The sequence below is a fragment of the Bombus bifarius genome, unplaced genomic scaffold, assembly GCF_011952205.1.
Source record: "Bombus bifarius isolate JDL3187 unplaced genomic scaffold, Bbif_JDL3187 scf7180000009125, whole genome shotgun sequence".
Taxonomy (NCBI): domain Eukaryota; kingdom Metazoa; phylum Arthropoda; class Insecta; order Hymenoptera; family Apidae; genus Bombus; species Bombus bifarius.
This window is the reverse complement of record NW_022884914.1, coordinates 4,397,788-4,420,868: the sequence shown is the minus strand read 5'-3', so window position 1 is coordinate 4,420,868 and position 23,081 is coordinate 4,397,788. Positions and strand designations below refer to the sequence as shown.

At 38.9% G+C, this 23,081-nt stretch overlaps 1 protein-coding gene across 4 annotated transcripts in view; it reads right to left on the bottom strand.

Annotated features, from left to right (window-relative positions):
* The window catches only part of LOC117213771 (neurogenic protein mastermind-like), a 247,964-nt gene that overhangs the window by 151,057 nt on the left and 73,826 nt on the right, over nucleotides 1-23,081 (bottom strand). The gene's annotated exons all lie outside the window — the stretch shown is intronic.

Genomic DNA, 23,081 nt, shown 5'->3' with positions numbered 1-23,081 from the left:
GACTTTTCGACAGGGTAATGTGAAGAGATGATCGAATATTTTGAAAGAGAATAGCGTGACTTACGAGGAAATGAAGCGATGTACCGATGTTTCGTGAAAACACGTGCTTCGGAAACGTGTGTTTAAAGAGGCTGTAATTTTTCATATGTTCTCTAATTATACGTCCAATTTCAAAGTTTACAATACTCTTAAATATGTCCAAGTAAATTGTATAAACCGCAGTCTTTTCGAAGCTTGTACCAACTGCAGGTATTCGTAAGTTTAACCGTTTTAACAGCATCGTTTAGTTTCTACTAAATTAGACAAAATACTTGAAGCTCAAACTGTAGCAGCTTATATGTACACGAATTCACAGAAGTTTATTCTGCCTTAATGTCTAATTTACCCAGGTAATTTTATCATTGGTAGCTCTAAACCATTATTATATTACAACTACCTGTTGCTATTATCTTATTTCATCGCATAATCTGTACTTTAGCATTCGAATAATTTCAAGCATCTAAAGCGCAAGAAGAAATCTTGCGAAACACGTAAGTAGAATTTCCCCAAGGAAACAATTTGTATTTCACACGACGCGTATATATTGATTTCACGAAAAAATACATACGTGCTTCTTTCGATCGTTCGCTTGCAATTAATCGATGTTCATATTTTAGTAACATCCGTGTATTCGTAATATAAATCAACCAAATTGTCCGCGTATTCCCTGCAGTGTACATGTAACAAAGGGGTAATTTCTTACGCAAAGGAAATCGCAGCCACGAAATGGAAACGTTTATTAACGCGACTGGCGGACGATCTCGTCCGATATCCCGGGGTGATCCGATCGAAACAAGGCGAAGCGACCACGAAATCGTTCTCTTTGACGGAAGTAAAGGCAGAAATTGCACGGTGAAAGGAGCAAGGGGTCGACGCTTCGTGTTGTCGGTTACCGAGGCTACAGTCGAGCTTTGTTAGCTTTATGTTGCTGATGAGAGATCGTATCATCGCGCCAAACTATCGCGGGCTCGTCTCTTCTTCTTGCCTCTACTCTGCCATTCCATCTTTCTCGTACTTTCGTAGTCGTTTCTGTTCTTTCCTCCGAGTCACAAAGACGATATGGTGTATCCCTGACCCCTGTGAGAGGCGAAAGCTCTCATTTTCTTGCTTCTGATAAGCATCGCCATCGTACCATGGAAAAAAGTCTATCCACGGTTTCGCAGAGTTTCGCGAATATCGCTCGCTTCAATTCTAATATCGTCCGTGTTAATCTCGTTATTTCTTTTGCTAATCTTTCGCGGATTAATTGAAGTGGTTTCGTCTCTTTTACGGCTGAATTGATAAACTTATTTATCTCTGTTTTAGATGTTCCTAAAAGAGTACTTGGTTATTTTTTGATCATCTTCTGGCATAAACAGATCGAGAGTATTCAATAATACGTTTGAACTTGTTTGAAATGGATGTAGATGAAATTACGTTTCTAAATTCTACTTTCATTTATTTTATGTACTTCAAGCATATAGCTTATGAATCGTTGTATTTGTTGGCGAACACAACAATTTTTGCTGATTTATTTCATAATGAAGTCATTCGATAAATAGTACAGCTTGTTGTTATACATCAGACGAAGATAGAAAAGTCATTTTAATATTTTACTGCCCAACTTTACTTGTACGGTAGAAATAATTATAATTATACACACATGTGAAATACGTATAATATAACCTAGAAGAACTGCATTACTTACGATGGGAGGATCTAACATTAATTGGACAAAATGAACAGGCTGGTCCTTCTACCGTTAACGACAAGATAATCCAAGCTGACACGCAACAGTGACCCAGAATGTTCGCGAATGATCGGTGATCCCGATTAATCGACGCGGTTAAACACGAAGACAGACGGTTTCGGCCCTTTCTTCCGGAGAAATCGCGGTTAATTCTGGTACATGGTCGAGTCATTGGTCCCAGAAAAGACAAAGAGGTCGGACAACGGGGAGGAAAAGAACGTGGCGGATGATTCATCAGCGGTGTGTTCCTTTCCAGCCGCGCAATTGTCATCAATTTCGGGCCTGGCCGTTATGTGTGGTGTAACAATAAACGACGCTCGTGCAACGAATACATAAAACATTCTCTTCTCTCTCTCGTTGTTCTTTTGCCGCTCGTAAACTCGCCGTGCATGACCATCCACGGTGAGAGAAGGCTACTGTCGGTCCCGTCGTATGACACGCCATGTGAACCATCGCGATTTTCTTGGAACCTCGCGATTAACTCTTGTCTCGCAATTTTGTGCTTACTTTGATCTCGCTCGTGTACGAGTCTTTGACGATTTAATTCAGATACGCCCGAAGACTTTAACATAATGTAATTTTCCATTTATCCAAGATCTACGTTTAACGTATTAATTAATTCTGTTGCGGTTCTTGAGTTTCTTCATATGTCGCGATTCTACTTATCGCCAACAACGCAACATCTCAGTTACCGAGTAAATAAATATTTCTCAAGCCTCGCTGACATCACCCTACCAATTACAGATTAAGAAATTTCTGTAACGACGAAACGCTGTTGGTTAGTTTCTCAAAAATGATCATTTCATCCGCAAAATATCGGACAACGCGAACAGTGTTATAAAAATATAACAAAATTATGGATAATTAAATTTATTCCCCATTACCAGTGGAACAAAAGGTTCCTTAAAACACTTCTGATCGCGAGTGTACACAATACGATTTCGATTTTCGTCGTTGCAATATCGTTATTGCATAATTTGAAAAAAATGAAATTTTATTCGTTCGAATATCTGTTACCTGCGCGGGATACAACCCGTGACACAATTTCAATTACTAATTACGATATTCAACAAGTTTCGGAATTCTAAAATTGTACTGATCTTAAAACTCATCGTCATTCGTGGCGCAAAAACGAGTCGAACAATCGTTTATCAATGCGAAATACATGAAATTTATTTCCCTTTAACCTACAAAACGTCGGCGGAACGTTTGAAAACGATTTAATAGCGTCGTTTCTCGCTCTTTGTCGCGTTATAATTGTGGTTACGTGTAAAATTCGCGGGCTATGCGCGAACTTCCGATCCCCCTTGGCAGGCATTAGCCTGATTACACGAAACGACACGATGGTGGCACTTCGCCCCGGAAAACGATTATTGGCCGCTGCACGCCGCCACTTTGTATGCATGGCCCGTTTCGAGAGGGAAAGTTACGTTATTTTCGTACGGCGTCTCTCGTAGTCACCTGGCACACGTTTCACACGAAAGCCTTCGCAACGCTTTGATGCTTTGTCGAAGTTTAGTTGTTACGGCTCAAGATACACAGCGTCTACGAACACAACGTTTGGCAATGATGCGTCGTTGTGATTAGACGATGTTCAGTTACTGTTTGATGTGTGAGAAATTCTATATTGGAACTATCGTGGACACTTTTGTGATGAAAATTGGCACCGATGGATCGATAAGTTTCGTCTATTATATATCGTGTATTCACGGTTCATGAATATATTTGAACAATTGTAGAAGCTTTTGCTGTATATATACTATGTGGGTTATACAAAAGGTTATACGTCTACGATGTGACATTGTATGGGCTATTATTGGGTATATTGTATATACACGTTCGTGAAGTTTGAAATACATCTGGAGATATATAAAAAAAGCTACGAGATACATATTTATTGCAACCATATATCTCGTAAAAATCACGAAATTATTCGTCATACCGTATTCATTGTATCATAATTCCAAACATTATTTACGAAACAAGCACCACTCAAAAGAAGAGGAGAGGAACGCGGTTCTCGAAATCTTCCACGTTATCTCTATATTCATAGCGAAAGCAACAAAGGTGTCGTTGTTTGCAGTCAACCTGACTTTTTCGTGGTTGATCTGTCGCGTCGATAAAAGAGGTCGAAAACGATGGAGTCTGCGGTGTAGACGCTATACAGTACACCGAGCACAGTATGGTTGTAATGTCGTCGGTTTATTGGTGGCGCGTGGAGAACGTTGGAAGGAAGGTTCGCGTGCTTGTATCTACGCCCACGCGGCCTAGGTGACGACAACGTTTCCGATATATCGAAGCAGAGACGTATCTTCATATTAGTCGCCCACGCGAGAAATCGTTTCCATTGTTTGGCAGAGTATCGCATTAATTCGCGAACCGTATAGAATAATTGATCTACCCACGATGAATCGACTTGATCCTCTCCTCCACTTAATTACACGACCGGCCACGTTGATCCGCTCTCGTCCATGTTCCGTATTCCTTGTTACACTCTGATCTCTTCACCAAGCTCCTCGATCAAGGAAGACATTATGAGTTTGAATTGCCGTTTACTCCTCTTTCGCTTCTTTTTTCGCTCCTACGCGTTTCTTCGCCAACCATCGGATCAACAGTTCGCTTGTTTCTTCCCAAAATACAAACAAGCTGGAACCCAATTTTGTTGGATGACTATCGACCAACGTAAAGAAACGTATAGCGAGCGCTTCGTTTGAACGCTTATCGTATAAAATTTGTAGGGATACTTTATGTATTTCGTAGAATATATTTTGAAAATTCATTAGCGTTGAAATATTTATAAAAGCTACGAGATGTTTATCGCGAACATACACACGGTAAAATATTATTATAACATACAGTATGAATAGTTGGTTAGATATACGTATACATACATATACATATGATATAGAGAAATTAGTGGCATCGCTTTAGATATTGAATTTTATCAATATAACCGATAATTAATTTGTCGCCTCGTAAGCGATTATATGAAATTTTATTACGACCTTTTATTGAAGTTACATTTTTTCGGTACGGTTGTACGTGAAAGATTTCAAAGTTAGAACGGTTAATAAAAAAAAGAAATTTTCACTGTTTTCCTATATGGAATAGGATTCTGCTAATGCATAGACAATAACTCCGTTATTAAAAATGTGGTATATACTGGAAAACGTTATACCTTCATGTTTCCATTTCAACAGTAGAATAAACCCAATCTCTACAGACCACAGCGTTACAAAGTAATTACAGAACGAAGACCTTTTTCCATTTGTTTACCACGTGTTTGAAACGCAACGTTGAAAAACTTTTTACTATGAAAGACCCGAAGAAATAATATTCAAAGCACTCCACGTTAATAACAAAGTTACAAACGCGTATCGAAACCATAAGAACATTATATTTTCATCGCTGAAAGCCTCGAGCTTTTCCACAGAACCTCGACGCACGGATTCAAGTTACTACATAAATTACACAAAAATGTACACGTTGCGCCGTTTTCGCTGTTACAATGTTCCACACGGCGCATTGTACGCGGTCGAGAAAAAAAGAGAACGAAAATGAAATAAAAAAAAAAAAAAAAAAAAAAAAGAAAGAACAAAATATACACGTTGGCAGGAAGAGGCTCTGAAGGATCCCAAAAGAGAAAAACGAGCGTTTGAACTTTCATGAAAATCCAGCGTGTCCTGACCATATGGTCGGCGTATCCATCAACCGCAAAAGGCAAGCGAAAAATTAACGGGGTCGTTTCGCTGGGACCGAGGATACCGCAAAAGAATATAAAAAACAAAATCTGTCGCCCTGTGAATAGCAATTTTCGCGCGTCACACGAAATTTTAGTACATACGATGTTTGCACCTAACGTTTCATATCGACCGCGTCCAGTTCCCATGAAATATTCCAGAACGATCAAACAGATGAGTTCTTATGGTTGCTTTCGTGTATCGCGTGTATTATTCAGATAGAATAGAAATTCAGCGGGAAATTGGTTGGTTGTTGAAACGATTTTAATTTGTTGTTTGAATTCGTGCGAATTGTTATGGGTATTGAAATGTTCGCAGGTTTATTTGAATTTTGAATACTTAGTTCTCCGGATCCCAGTATGTACGATGGTATACTGAAAAACAGTGATTCGTCCAGTTCTATCATTTAGAACATTTTTTTTGATGTAGAAACTGGAGGATTTTATAATTGAAAAAAATTACGAAGCAAACTGCAGGTACCTATTTTGGTCAGGAAATATATTAATATCTTGCCAGAGTACACACATTTAATATACTTCTACAAATATATAGTAAAGTATGAGAGTATCATAGAAAGTTGTGCAAATCAAAGATGAAAAATTCATATGATTAAAGGTTCTTTTACACCATTAGATATATCAGTAGATAGATTTGACATAGTATTTTACGAAGTTTCTTGGTACTTTTGTTCCAGCTATATATTACAGAAAGTAATATTTTCTGTTAATGGTTCTTGTACGATGAAAACAGGTTTAGTAACTCTTGGTACATTATCAGTGATTCATTTACTTTATCTGATCGAATGCGTTGGTCATGTAATGGTACCAGTCGAAGATATCGAAACTCTTTCTGTCTTAAAATATGTTTCCAAACAATTGAAATGTATAACGGGATCGATAAAAATGGAACGGTTGATTCATTTTAGGGAAACAATGGTTCTTTCCTGTTCCAAGAAAGTAACATCTTTATTCATGAAATTAATTATTATTGATAGGTAAACGTTTCCTGTGACGAAAATCATAATCGTATTTCCGTTTCGATTAAAGCCAGAAATTTCGGAATCAAAATGCTCTTTCGAAACGAAGAATCGATCTTGCAAAAATCACTTGTAGATTCTTTGTAATTAAAAAGACAAACGATCTGAAATCAACTATTTTCACAAAATTAGTAGATTCCCTTTTAAGAATAAGACACTCTATAAGAACAGCAGAATATTTCGTAATAAAATACTTTTTTTTTTACCAGACTTGCATAACAGCTCGTCAAGTACAGTTACGTTTTATAACACCAAGCTTCGATCACGTAGGTCTACCGGTCTCTCAAAATTCTTCTTCGAGTCTTTCCCTGAATAAACCACGTAGAGGACAGCAAGCAGATACGTATCGAACGGAAGACTCGTTCTCATCTCGACCACAAGCGCAGTACATATACATGCTCGTGTGGGATGCAGAAGGAGTCATTACTCTGGGACACAGCGATCCCAGCGTGTGTGGGTGGAGATTTAATAATCCGGTAATTACCCATCCCCGGCCGTCTAAAACCCTAATCACGGCGTCTTACGATCAATTCGATTTTTCAACGAGACCTGAACCGAACCGTAGCCAAGGAAGCCGCCAATAATCTTAATAACAGTAATAACAATACATGAATTATGCATCTGCCGTATCGATGAAACGCGCGTAAACGGCGAGCGTGTTCCACAAGCGCGAGCGTCATGGAACATGGAACAGAGGAGTCGAGTTGTTGTTGGTTGCTCGGTTGCGTCAGGTCGCAGAGTAACGATTAGTCGCGATTAACCGACGCTAAATTAGCGGACTCCGCCGTGGCTGTGTTTCACAATGGGCTTCTCTCGGTCTCGTGTCTCATCGGGAACACGCTAGTCCAATACGTTGGATTATAGTAGGTGTGGTTCAACTTCTTAAGCGGACAAAGAATTTTCACACTGTATCGTATATATCGTTCGTGCGATATTTTATTTAGTCGCTCGTTATATACAGTTCTCTGCACGAGGAAGCGATATTATACTGTACGATGGTGTATAAGATTTTTTAATATTCTTGTCCTTCTATTTTAGAGCCGCCTCTGTACACTGTACACTGCTCGAAACAATGTAAAATCTACTATAGAAGATCATTTTAATTCGATAGAAGAATTTTTCTAATATATGTATAGCATCTGTAACTGTAAATTTTTATTTTCTCGCGTCACTAACTAACTAACTAACTAACGTCGATACGATCATAAAGAGCGGAAGAAGAAGGACAAAAATTGAGTTACCTTGAAAAGGTAATGGAAAAACTTTTATCCGTATGTTTGAGGAAAAATCGTTAACTGCGAATCAAGGAAAAATGTTGGTTATAATATCAAGCGTATAAAACAAATCACTACTTCCATTTCTTCAATTCTCTTTAGAGAAAATATAAATCTATCATAAGCACGATATCAGAATCCGCAGTCTGGTCATTAAAATCACCAAAGATGCACCATTGCAACTAATTATAATTCTTTCAGTAAGTCGTTTATAACGTGCAACTCCGGTAGTTCTATTATTAAATCACGTAACAAGTCGATTGTGCGTTTCGACTGAAGGTGACGACGACGTCGGTAAAGCTTCTGATTTACACAACTAGCATTTACCGTAGGCCGATTGCGAGGCAAACGGATCGACCTCGTCAGGCTTTCCAGGCTGTATTCAGCCGTTTCTTGCAGCGGGTTGACATTGCGTAAGCGGTGACATCGAGCCTGAACTCATCGACATCGTTTACCGCTGTTTCAACGTTATTCTAACACCTCGATCGGCAAGTATAATAGCCGTGAGCATCGCGCTGCGCAGGCCGGTGCATGTTTATTGAACAAACGGCTGTTCCGTATCACGCGCGATTCTCTTTTCGCCCTGCGGATGCCGCGATTACACGCGTTACATTGTGCAGAAGTCGCGTGGCGCGCCATTGCCCGCCTTTGTGCGGCCCCCATGCCTGCATTGAAATTTCCCGCGCTACCGATCAACTTTCTATACGCACACCGATGACAAACTACCGATCTCGGTGCATTTATGACAAACTACCGATCTCGGTGCATTTATGACAAATTTAAGTAAGAATGTCTTTTTTTCAATCGAATTATATGGTTTTTTTTCTCTAACCGAATGTACTGTAACCTATTACGTTACGTATTTAAGTTCGTTTATTGATTTATGATACGTCGATCTTTCGAGATTGTTACGCCGGGCCTCTTTGCCTGGCCCAGGTCACACACCGCGGGCCAGACGGACACCAGATGTCCGCTTTTCCGTACGGCGTACCCTCAATATCCTTAAGCACCCGTCATAAACCCGAGTCACTTGCCTGCTAAGGTCCTTCAAAACAAACAAACATCTGTGTCCGAAGCATTTCTAAAGACTATTGTCTACCACGGCGGGACAAGGGAAAGTTAGTTTTCTCACGTGCGCTGCAACTTTCCTCCCACTAACCACTTTCTCTCGAGGGCGGTTAAGACCCTTCGGTTAACCAATTAACAGCGAACCTGTTTCCCTCACTCTCTTAACTAACATCGGCACCAACAAATCCGATGGTCCCGTGCGCTAGACACACCCATCCTTAGCTTTCCTCCGACACAGCATCGTCACTCAACTTCACTTCTTCTACATCGTTGGAAAAGTCAACTCCTAAGTATACGCTAATGCCCAACGGGGCAGTCTAAGCATAACGCGAGAGTCGGTCTCGGTATTGTCGAGCATACATTTCCTCTCCTAAATCTCATAGTGCTACGTCCACTAATACACTAAATCTAATTATAAGAGCCCTGCTCTAACGCACATATCTATCTTAGCTTCGTGCGACAAGTTGTTAATTACTTACTTCTCTACGTCAGTGTAATCTAAGTGCTGGAAACATATAATTTATAATTCTGTGAATCACAGGATTATACAACCTCAATCACCCCTATTATCTCAACGGAAATCAGGGGATCGATCAATTCGTGGTGTCGATTGTTATAATCGTAACGGGGATTTACGACCCCCGTTGACGTCTCTCCTTGCGATTACGTCTCCCCGCGATTGGTCGAAGAAACAGAGATAATCTATTGTCGTTTAATATTTACTTTCACGATTATTGAAATATCATACATACTTTTTCATCAGACATGCCAGTAATAAAATTCACTTTAGTAATAGTGTACGTACTAATTACACGCAATTTAATTGGACAAAGTGTAATATTTTTTGGAGATAAAAATAAAAAATGTCCATATAATATATCCGAATAATGATGATTATCAACTGGTTCGAATAATTATGTACAATAGCGTACGTGCTAATTACGTACAGTTTAATTGCACAAATTGTAAAACATTTTAAGGACAATGATGATAAAAGATTAATAAATAGTGATGATTATCGACTGACTCGAATAACTATGAGCAATAGCGTACATATAATGTAATTATGCACAATCTTATTCGACAAACTCTGAAACCCTTTGCAGATAAAAATAAAGAAAAGTCTATAAATAATCATAACTACCAACTGGTTCGAATAATGATGAACGTACATGATAATTATACGCAACTTAATTACACAAATTGTGAAGCTTCTTCTAGATGATAAAAAGAAGCATAAGTAACCATGATCATTAAATCGTTCGAATAATTATAGGCGATAGTGTACTTGCATACGATCAAGCAGCAAGGCACGATACTAATCCCCATCTCGTTTCTAGAGGATCATGAAACGGTGTGCATTATCCCGACGCGAAAGAAGGTACAGATCGGTCGGAAGCTTGTACATTCGATAATGTTCAGCCGAGTTCAATTAAGTTCCGTCCCAGTTCGGCACCCACCGTAAAAGCTCGAGCCACGCAGAGGGAGAGAGAGAGAGAGAGAGGGAGAGAGAGAGAGAGAGCTTTGCCAGCCAGGGCGTCTATATGTGCTTGCTACATCGGCAAGATTACCGCAGACCACACAGTCTACGTACTATGATACGAGCGTGAATATTTCAGAGTGCGAGGATCGATTTATCTCGACCTAGCATTACTCCAGTCACCAAATATAATCGCCGCGAAAATCGACGCAGAAGTTGCCACTGTTTCGTCCCTTCGCGACATTTCGTGTCAAACTTCTGCCATGCTTTTTCACCATTTTCTTCGTGCGATACGTCTTTCGATTGAGAATTGCTCGCGAGTACTTTATTTTGTAAATTTTAGCATTAGGAGTATTCACTACCAAGAGGATTAGCTTTCAGAAAATGAAAGTTGCAGTTCCGTGATACTATGCAAATTATTCGTTCCCTTCGATGTTCATCAACGTGTTTAACCAGCATGTCAGAGTTTCCGAAAACAAACAAATCCAATGAACTTAAAGATTCGAATATTTAAAAATTCAAACGTATATTTATACACATAGAAATTTGTATCGATTCGAGTTAGAAATTTTTACCGATCCATCGAACAATCTTTTACCAAAGTAAAATGATAGAAGTTTATTTATCAGAGAAAAAGATATGATTCGAATATGACTCGTCCATTCAGATATTAAATATAGTCGAACGATTGTTGAAGTCAATTGGAAAAAGTAAAAAAGTAACTTTTGTGGAACTAACATAATGGTACTATATATATATATATTTATTTCATCCCCCTGGTGTTATCAATTCATGCTATTCTATAGGGTTTTTTGCGGTGGATAGCTTCCGATGCTTGACGTTTCGAAGCCTACGCCAATGGTTGACACGTTCGCACGGAGGATATGAAAATATCGGCAGATACCATCCGCCATTTCTGAAATGGATTTCGTGAACGGTCTAGTCTAACTCATCGATTGAGGGTCCATGCAACCCCCTCGTGTGACTCGCCTGCTTCGAAACGCATGGGCTCTCGTCTCTCGTTGCTTTCCTATCCAGTTATTCGTCGACAGATTCCTGTCACAGAAACTGGAAATTTTGAGTTCCACTTAATATCGACAGTAACGAATTCTTTCGCATTTTAATTGCGAATATATTCTAGACAAAAGACTGGTAATCTTGTAGTAAATTATATGCGATAAATTAAGGAAGAATTGAATTATTTGTCTTATTACGGAGTAATAATATTCAATTGTTAACAATGAATTAATTCATTAGAAAGATCAATGAAATGCAATTGCAAACAGTAAACGATTAAATACAAACAGTAACTGAAATTAAGTATCGACGAGCAATGAAACATTATGAAACAATTGCGACAAATCGATAAATTATAATTTATCATCCTTAACAATTACTTGACAATATGTACATAGACGTTCGTTAATCGAATCTTTTTTTTATTTTATCGTCGTATCTCTAATTTATTCGATACACTTTTTAAATTAATGTGTAATAAAATGCTTACCCATCAAATCCAACACAATTACAACAATTTGTATCGGGTATATACGGTCTGTTAAAACGATTTCGATCAGTTGGATGATTATCTTCTGCTTTTCGAAGGCATACCGTTCACCATTGTAGGTCGTCCGCGTCCCATTGTCGGCGCGGCTCTTTTTCACGCTGCTTTATTTCGTCTCGCCGCAGAAACGGCATTTCACTTTCTCCGGGGCACGAATTCCAAATGGAATTCCAGGGAAAAGGGTGCGGACCGTGAACGCCCTCCTGCGACACGCTCGAATCTCTGCGCGACCAACCGATCAACACTGCCGTGCAAATCCGTGTCCCGTTTTGTTCGTGGAATGTTTATTGCTCGGTTTGTAACGTATGTACTGCCTTTTACAAGTGTCGCAGCATTTACGTCTATCGACATAACTGAACTACAGCAAATAGAGTAAGTTGACATCGATAACAATTCAATGATTCAAAGATGCAAATTTCCAAATTCTGAAGAATCGAAAGATTCGGAAATTCGGAGATTCTAGGATGCAAATTTTCAAATTCCAAAACAATTCAAGAATACAGAAATTTAAAGATTCGGAAATTCAAAGATTCAAGGATGACAAATATTCAGAGATTCGAAAGTTCAAAGATTCAAATATTCAAACATTCAAAAGTTGAAAATGTAAAGTTTAAATATTAAAATTGCAGATCGTTCTTTTCAAATTCAGAATAATTTCGACGTAGTCTCGCGCAACTTTTCGTCAGTGGGCTGATTCATTTACAGTTGAATCATCGATGTGAATTATTAACAATCACCGGCTGACCTATCTTCGTGGAATCGATTTTAAGATACGGTGGAAAACAGTTCCGCGATACTTAACATATCTCAATACGGTTAATATATATGTCTATATTTCACGCCTACCACGTCGCCATTAAAAGCTGTCGCAGGTGACCGATGCATTACGCGTGAAAATCCAATTGTTCCTGTTTCGATCCTAAAACAAGATAAACGCGCGAATGCGAATGCGGAATTTGAAAACACGTATGTGATCCGTGCGTCAAGCTAACATAAAACACTGTTTTTGAATTAAGCCATCTAGGTGTGAGTTGTACTTTTAGTGAATTCAGCAGGTTGGATTTTAAACTGAAATTTTAAACTGTTCACCGGAGGCAGTTGCTCTCCCTATTTAATTATATAATCTACTATTTTTTTTACCGATTAGCTACCTCTAGTCAATTACCGATTGGAAACTTTGATCAAGAAAGCACCGAGTAATTAAGAGTTTACTTAATCGATCAATATCATTTATTTTACAAAGCTGTTGCATGCAAAATCCTATCAGTCAGGCAGATATTAAACTATTACGCGGGAGAAAGGGATTATTTTATTTTAAAATATTCAGAAATATGGAAGATTTTCGAATGCTTTTCTCGTGAAACTCTGTTTGAATTTTAATTTAATGAAATTCATTCTATTAATTCTTTGTTCCCAGATTCGATCGACGAATGCATTACACAGACGTAAATATTAGCTTGTTCGAAAAATGCCTTTCTTTTTACAACCACGCATCTTTATACAAACACGAAACCTAATCTGTCGAACGTTGTGATCTTTAATTTTAATAGAACAAAATGGATCATACGTAATTCGACAAAAATAATATAAAACAGAAAATATTGTGCATCCATTATTTCCTTATAAAACGAAAGAAACTTTTCGGACCACCTAATATAATAAATATAAATGCAAATTTCAGGGTACCGATATTTTTCCTATCTACTCTCAGGAATATTTTCGAAATATGCGAGATATTAAATATGCGTTGTTATTAAAAACACAAATATTTTTGACGCGTTACCGCACGCCAATGATAAACATAGATGGAAGAAATAACACGAGCTAACGTACGGTTTCGATTCGTCAACCACGTCTCCAGGAATCACGAGTTTTTCCTCTCCTTTCAAGCAATCACACATAATGCTTCCATCCATCTCCCGCATAGAAACGATCGCGTCGAATCGCGCTGGCCGTATCGTACATCGACTTTGCCACGGCTCTAACAAATGGTTAGTATTTATCAACAACAGACCGACTCATTGTGGCCACGAACCACGATCCACCGTGCTCAGAGATGATTCCAAACAAAAACACGTTACTAGTATCGAGCTATGCGAGCAAAATAAAAGACGAGAACTGGAGGAATCTCATGAACAATAGAGAAAGCCAAGGATGGACAAAGGACAGTTACCAAGAATCACTGACGGCCACTGTTAGTCACTAACGATCAAAACGTTGCTCTTTGAAGTTTCTACTCGCCAATTATGTTTTGTCGGGGAATACTTGCAAGCTTTGTATCTTATACGTTTCAGCTAAGTCGATTCTCAATTAGAGAAGATTCACAGAAGATTCATGGGAGAAGCTACGTTTGAGAAGCTTCGTGGAAGATAAGATAAATTTTAGGATAGAAAAGATTGATACGAGATTCATAAATTTTGAGTTAGAAAAGATTCACAGATGATTCGGATAGATTGAAGTCTCAAAAAGATATACAGAAGATCATATAGAGATTACACAGATACATAGAGCTTGGAGATTAGAAACGTTTCAGATATCTCGGTGCAAAGTCAACGGCGAATATCTACTTTCAACGTGAACCTTCGTTGAAAAATATTTGTTTCTTTGGTTCAAAAGAGCAAAAATCGCTATCTTATACTCTTCCTTCTGTGTGTATATATTTATACGCTTTTGATCGTATTTTACAGTGCATCAGAAAGGGAAGAAAAATGGCATCATTTTCGATCTTATTGTCAAACCAAATTACCAAAGTTTCGTGTCAAAAGAGTAAGTGAATAATCGAGAAGTTTTCTTCGAAACCTTTCGACGATCCCGCCTCCCAGATCGAGATCTCCGATAACAAAGACCTTGGAATAAAACTTCACGAACTTCCAAGGAAAATCTTCCTTCGAATAAGATTAAAAAAAAAAAAAAAAAAAAAAAGAGGTGGTCGAATAAAAGGAAGTTCACAATCAAAAATCTTTTCCTATCGAGTAAGAAGCTCAAAGAAGTTCCCTTGATTTTCAGTGATCGTCGTTTCGTTTGTTCCCGACTGATTTTATAGGAAGGCTCGCGTCAACGTCGTCGTGTCGCTTTCTTTCGTCGCGGCCGGAAGTGAAAGATTGCCGCGTCACGTTCAAAGAAAGGCGTTCCTTTATTTCCACGATAACCCGTCTCTTTGTCGATAACGAATCACTGGAGAAAGTAAGATTCCTCATGATCCACTATCGTTTACTTCTTCGTTTCTCCTGAACACGCTGTTGAAGCTTTGTCGAATCCACCTGAAACCTGTTTTCGCTTCGAAACCAGCACTATGCTCGCTATCTTTGCTTTTATGCAAGATACACCTGCTGTGTTTGTCTGCCGAGTGATTTTACGACGATTACGCGGTATTAATCGGCTTTTGGTTGCGTTTCGCGATCCCTGTTCATGGATGCAGGCGGAAGGAACAGTGATTGGAGCGGAAAGCGAGAGGGTGAAAGTGTTTCGAGAGGTAAGAGAAACGATCGGCGAAGGATGAGATTCGCCACGGCGATTGTAACAATCTCCGCTCGGTCATTATCGGTTCAGATGCTCAGGTTGATTTAGTTGATCGCTGTTTCTTAGAAAGATTGATAACAGTAGATACGACGGAGAGGAAATGAGATACAGTTTAGACGTTTATACAGTAATATGTTGTTTGTCACAATAGAATCTCTTTTATTTGAACAATTGGAGCCGTACAGTTTGTGTAACTAAAGCCCACGTAAAATGAAACTTTGTTGATTCTCTCCTATGATCCTTTGTTCGTACGTGAAATAGAAGTTTACGTCCGGATGAGTAGATTGAACCGGCAGAAGCTTTTTAAGCGCTTCGCAAAACGTGGACGAGATATCTCGCGACACAGTTTCGTTCGTATGATCGTCACGAACCAAGCACCCCGCGATCTGTTTTTCCGCAATTACAACTTTTGCCCTAATAAACAGACACGTGGGATAACTCGTCCGTGGCCATCGTACGAATGATATTGTATCGCGAGCTATCTCATCCGTGACTGCGAGGCGATTAATTAAAGAATAAATAAAATTTGGTATACACATAAATATACAAATAAGTGAACCCTTACGATGTTAATGGTACAATGAAAAATTTTTATGAAAATGATTGGATTGTTCTAATTATTCCGACATCACTGAGACCTACTGGGATATGAAATTAGCATATTAGTTGCATTGTAAGTATTTTCATAATTTTTTCAAACTTCAGTGTGGAATAGTCTGCGCTATAATGTTATTATCGAGTGTATTCGAGCAAAGTCTATGAACTATCGAAGTCATTCGAATAATTACAATACGATAATTCACGTGTTAATTGCAACTATCCTTCTTGGACAAATTGAGCAGTTACTTAGATATGATAACGATCGAACAAGAAATTAAACGATCATAATCGATTTATGAAATTTATTTATTAGACGTGAAATAGTTGCTTTGAATTTAGATCGCGACGAAATACGACTCTGTGTACGGTTTCTAAGACAAGGCGCGTACTGCGCGAGACATTTTTGTAACAGCGTAGCGGGGATTGGAAATGCGTGACGAGGCCCAAAGTGCAGCTACGCAACGGTGACACAAGGCACAAGAACCGCTCGCAGACGGAGATCAAAAGCTGCGTGCAACGGCACACGCCTCTCACTATTGCGAAAGTTTGCTCGGCGCACCGGCAATTCGCAGATATATGAAACGCTCTGTCGAAGCAGATGATTTACCGTGTAGAAACGCATCGTCCGCTTCCTTTCTTGCGCCGCTCGATACACCGCGCTTCGATGCTCGTGACAGTTTAATCGGCGCGTTCAATTTATTACGATAAACGGCCGAAAATTAGCCTTCCTTTAATGGCTCGCAATGACACACTTACGCGCGCAAACTAAACGATCGCAACGTATTGTTTGACGTATGTAATTAGACGAGTAGACAGTTTTGATGATTTTATTGCAAATGAGGAGAGATCGTGGGCGTTGATTGGCTACTTGAGAAACATCGTTTCTTTGAAAGTAAGCAGGATCGAAGAGATAATTGTCGTGATTAAAGAAAATCAATTATCAACCTGATGATCGATTAAGAAGCTAGATTTTGCGAGATTCGTGCAGTTAATTGATCGTTAGATGGTGGATGGCTACTTCGATTAAATAATTTGTTTAGATTTATCGATAAATTCTTCGTCACGCGTGGTTGATACTTGCGATTTGATTAAAGTAAGAATAGTTGTGAGGTTGAAATAAGAGAAGAATTTTAGTTGGAAATTTGTTAGATGAACTTACCAATAAATCTGCATGATTGTAGTTCTTGTAGTATATATTTGAAGTACTTACCTGTAACAGAAAAACATAGTTTCGATTAGATTTACGTGCTCAAAGAATATAAATAATTATGTACAAATAAACTGTATTCGTTATTTCCAATCTCACGAGTCGCCGACCAATACGCGGAACACAATAAAGGAGATATTTCCTGTAAGCGTCAGACGCGTGCGTCTGAATGCTTTCGCTTAGATATGGCGTTCAGGCGCAAAAAGTTTCCTATCAGAATTAGATACTTCATTTACGATGCATTGAAGTCTATATATTACTATATCACATTCCCGCTTGAAAGAAGGCGTCAGGAAGAAATACGAGTCCGACCGATCGTAATATGTAGAATAAACCTTAATCTCATACGCATTCTCGGCTGTAGCGTACAGTAGAATTCTACTTACTTCAATTTATCTAGGACAAACGCTACTGCAGATTTTTCTTTCATATGATAGGAATTTGAATAAGCATAACCATCGAACAAGAATTCGTTTAATCGCCGGCTAAAATTTCATTTCTATAAATCGAGGATATTATGTATTTTTATATACACGATATAATAGAACATCATCTATTTGTCCAAATAGTATACACAAGTTCAGATATACAATGCAATAAAATTTCAGTCAATTTTAATTTAATTCGGTACTCGAAATGATCACCTCCATATCGCCTGATGAGTACTCCTCCTGCCCCCTGTACTGTCCTTCTACTCGTCAATCTACTTCTGCACAGTACTGACGTATCCGATGCTTATAGAAAATCCCGCCTTAAGAAAACTATTATGATTCCATACTACAAAACTACAAATCGAGACGATTCCTCCGAGGCGACTAGCTTCTCCAACATAAAACTTTCTCTCGGGAAAGGACAGGACGAGGTCTAGTCCACCTGAGCTGGTCGAGCCGAGGAAATTATATCTTCGCGATCGATCGAGAGGGCCAAGCTAGCTAGCCATCGTTGGTCCCTTGCAACCAGCCGGCTGTTCAAACGGTTGGAACACGTTCTTTTCTCCCTTGTTCCGGGGTGATGTAATCCGGGCACGGTATTACCTTTGCGAAGTGTGCGCTCTAATCGACTTATCGTCTTAGCGTAATCGATCCACGCGAACCCGATGTACAAGTCAAAGAAGGAAGAGCGGAGCTTGAACGTTTGCTAAACGCGAATAGAGGTGCCCATCTGCAGTTGATCGTGCCGGCTCTGCAATGTAATCGTTTAATCGATGCTAAGCAAGCGGGCACAGGCGAACGAGGAAGCTGACGAAACTCATGGAAATGAGAAACCTGTCCGCCTTGCGAACAATACCGTCTGTCGAGTTGCCATCCTGGCTGACCAAACCGAAATCAAGATCGAAGCTCCCCTTTCCAGCCCCTCGTACCGTTACGAGGCAACCATGCGCAGAATCCTCCAACGATTGATCGCGCTTGCCCAGAGATCGTTTCTTCGCAAGTTCGCAGTTTCTTTTTCGGAGGCTTCGGTCGTCGGAATTTTTCTATTTTTGATCTTATGATAATAGGACGAATGCGACGGAATGAGAGAAACGTTTAGAGTCACGGAGCTTTAGTGAGATAGCGAGATCGTAAAGCTGGCTAGATCGAAGTTAACTTTCGCCCGGTGGAGGCTGGATCGTTGTCACGAGCGTCGAATATTTTACTTTACAGCGATAAAACGAAGAATCAACTGCAAAGGATTTGTATCCCTATGTGATGAGAAAGTTTATCATACTTAAGTGATAATACCGTAAAGTCGTAAAACAATCTGTTAAAACAATAATACGTAAATGTAACTTGGGATTGTATAAAATATACTTCAGCTATAATTATTAGAGCAAGCTTCCTCTGACACAGTCCAGTCCGAGACAAAAATTGCAAATTTAGATAAGTCGAAAAATTCCAAATCTGTCTTAAGCTAGATATAGAATTATCTTGTACCGTTTCGTTGTCAAATTTCAATGGAATCCTCATAACGAAGAAGAAGAACCGAACCAATCCCTGTCTAGATTACTGCTCTTCCATATGAGTGGTAGAATGCAGACGCGAGCGTAGATGTCACTGCATCAATCAGTAGCGCCAGGTGATTTAAGGATCCAATTTAAGGTTTGGTTATATCGTAGGCTATACGCTTATGTTACTCTGACACAGAATCGCGCAGCCAGTTTCTAGGCGACCCGGAGATGCAGAGGCTTGCTCTGGCTGGCTGGCTGGCTGGCTGGCTGCGTTTCTAGCGTCTATCGATCCTATCGGCGAGGCTTCGGCGACGGCACACACCGAATACATTTTCACGTTGACTGCTAGCGAAAATGTCTGTACACGCGGCGTAAAATCGACGCTCTGCCTTCACGTTTACGAAATAGCAAGTTCAACCGTTTCTATCAATACGTTTCTATCAATTAGTGGAAACTGGAGTTTCACTTGGTTGGTTGATTAATCCGGTACGAGGATATTTGGTCCGGCAGATCTTTGGTTTTCTCAAAAACTCGATTAGCCTCGATCATTCTCGTGGATTATATTTTTGGTCTTATTTGTTAAATGGAGGAATTTTTGACAGATAAAATAAAAAATGAATACTTTCTATACACATAATGAACAGCACAACAATGACAACTGAACACAGAAATATCAAATTTAATTTCTTTGTTTATCATTTTTTGGCAACAGCTTGCATTAAGATTAGCCATTTTCCATACTGCATTGAAAGAAGAATATTGAAATGTTACACATAACGAGTATTTGATAACATTTCACTTGTTAAAATTGAAATCAGGATTAAAATTAAATTTGTTCACGAATACAGATTTATTCGTTACGTCCGGATGGTAATCGTCAACACGAGCGTGATTCGATGTTACAAAGTAAAAGTACAGTACCTTAAATTAAATTTGATTAAAACTCGAAATCTGCGTCATTGGTCCTCGCCAAAAAGAAATACAACGTCATCGCGATAATCGTGTCAATTCTTTCTTCAAAATAAAAAGAAACTATGCCTGGTATTGTTAACTCACAGCGAACAAACGGACGATTGTTGCCCGTTTGAAGATATAATTCTACTGGCGATCGAATGGTGCGCGGCGCGTGTAAGAAACATCCGCGGCATCCGATAGTATGCGGGCAAGAATGCCGGCGCGATGGGATACAATCGTGATCTAGAATGCGGAAGCGCTGAATTACATACTGGCAACCAATTAATTAACGGGCTAAGTACGTCAATCGAAATTCCCTGCTTAATCCATGCCGACTGCTGAAGCTCGTGCTTCGCGTTGTCTCTCGTTTCTTGTCGAACTTTCTAGCACGACGAGTCACCGACGTAACCGTGTCATTCTTCCGTGTTAGATACACGAATGATACTTGGATATGTCTAGTCAGCGAGGAACGCGAATACATTTGGAGAAAATGAGAAAAATTTATTTCAGGATGAGAAAAATGAGTTTGAGGGTTGGAATGTTTGGAATTTTAAGAAAACTTGCAGGATGCGACGAAGTTTGATTATTAAATTCGAGAATTAAGAGAAGGAAGATTGAAGATTATGAGATTTATTATTTTTTTTTTTTTTTTTTTATTAATCGGTTTACTTTAATGTAAGTGATTTTTTTTTCTTTTAGTTTGGATTGAATGAATGTATTCTGTTTCCAATTTTACAGGCATTTGCGTTACGTCATTAAAAATACATACGCAACGAAAGCTGGTTTGCTTTTATTTTTTAAATAAATACGCTACTTCACAGACGAAGAATAAACAGATAAAATATCGAAAATATTTTACAGTACAACGCTCGTATGCACAACTGGCAAATGAACCAAACATTTACATTAGCCAAATCTATATATTACGTAATGCTTGTATTACTTTACTTTTGCATTTTAACTTTTAATCTCTATCATGCTTTCATCGGTTCCTTGATTGTAATTAACTTACTAATTCGAATTAATTTATCTTCAGTTTAGCATCTAACGTTCTCCATATCAACAATTTTCTGCAATTTATTTATATAAAACAAATTGAACAATTCAATTGAAATAAAACATACTGGATCTCCCGCACATTTATTTATAAGAAATTCCTTTCTGTACAATTCGAAGTCTCGAATAATTATTAATAGTAATAATATTAATAATAATAAATTACTCAACAATCTGAATAATACCCCTCTGTAAGGATTCGATATCACACAAGAAGAGGCCAAACTCTTTAATCTCGTATTTCCTAAAGTTTCACCTGGTACACGCTCAATCGTGATACCAGTATCGCTATTCTCATCCCTTAGGTTTTCATCCGGCGTTTCCACGAACCAACGTTCCACGTCCTGATTCACCATTTACTCCTCAACTTCATTTTCTTTTCTACACCTCGCGTGTAATCATCGCCAATCACTTCTTCAAATCCACTTACGTAAGCAGTAAGTACTTCTCGCCTTTCCTCGGCATCTAACCCCGAAGCTAATCCAAACCAAACAGAAGCAGAAACAAATAAAACACAAACCAATGGAAAGGGAAGGATCAGAACCAAAATCAAAAGCATAATCATCTCCTAAAATGCCGAGGTGAAAACAAGGTTTTATCGTTGATCGAAGAATTCGTTGCAGAGGAACCTCGCAGAGGAACGAAGAAAATCGCGATCATGTTAAAAAAAAAAAAAAAATGCGTGGCGGTCTCTGGCAGGTTGGCTGGCTGTCGTGGTATTATTTCGTGCGAGCGGGAAATTACCATGACAAAGCCGAAATTGGCTGCGCTGAAGCGAGCAACCCTAAGCAGCACAGCATGTACCAGTGAAACACAGGTCTCCAGCTTCATGCGCGCGCGCGCGCGCGCACATACTACCACGTTGTTGTACGGCGACCGTCCGCCTAATTGCAGGTGACGGCCGCTGCAAATTTGCCCTTTGGATCGGCCCGTATGTCTCCCTCTCACCCTTTCTTTTACTCTCTCTCTCTCTCTCTCTCTCTCTCTCTCTCTCTCTCTCTCTCTCTTACTTTGCTAAATCGAGCCTTCGAACCGAGAATTGCTACGTTGTTGCCGAGAATACAATCCACCTATTACCGCTCCGTTACAAACAACCTTCGTCGTGAATACCTTGTGTCACGGAGGCGAAAGAAGTAATGCAGCCTCTTTTGTGATGTCCATGGAGGATATTTTGCGTTCCTGGAATTGTTAAGAAATAGAGGAATTCGGGAAACGATGATCGAAGAAACAGAGAATTAAAAGCGAATCTGTTTGGAAAATTTGTAACAGGGAAATCTTTTTTTTCGGTATCTTCTATCCGAGGCATATACAATAGAAGTCAATTCGATTAATTTAATGAAGATTAAACTGTTGATGTTTGTAGAATTGAAAAAAGAAGCACGCGATCGAGGGTGAATTTGTTTGGCGTAATATGACGACAAATCGAATAACTTTATCAACGTTATACGATTGTTATTATTAAACAGAGTTTTTATCAGTCCGTCGCAACACCGATAAAATCCAATCGGTACAATAAAAAGAAAACGAAATAAGAATAAAAAAAAAAAGGATGTAAAGAGTATACCAGATATGCAACATTCCAAGCTACAGAGAGTTGCAAAATGTTAATTTAAAATACACTTTTTCGATTGTACCATTAATTACGCGGTACACTGTACATGTCGAATTTATCACAACACATGAAAAAAAGGGTCCTTAAATTTAACGATTAGTCTCCAACGTAATTAAGAAGATGGTGAATGGGCGCGGTTCCCCTTTAATTTAGATGCCGTAATAGGTTATAAAGGATTATATGCTTATAATAGGTTATAAAACTTAATTGTAACAGGGGAACCACTTAACTGAAATCTACTTAATTAAAAACAAACTCAAATCTATTCGAACTGCT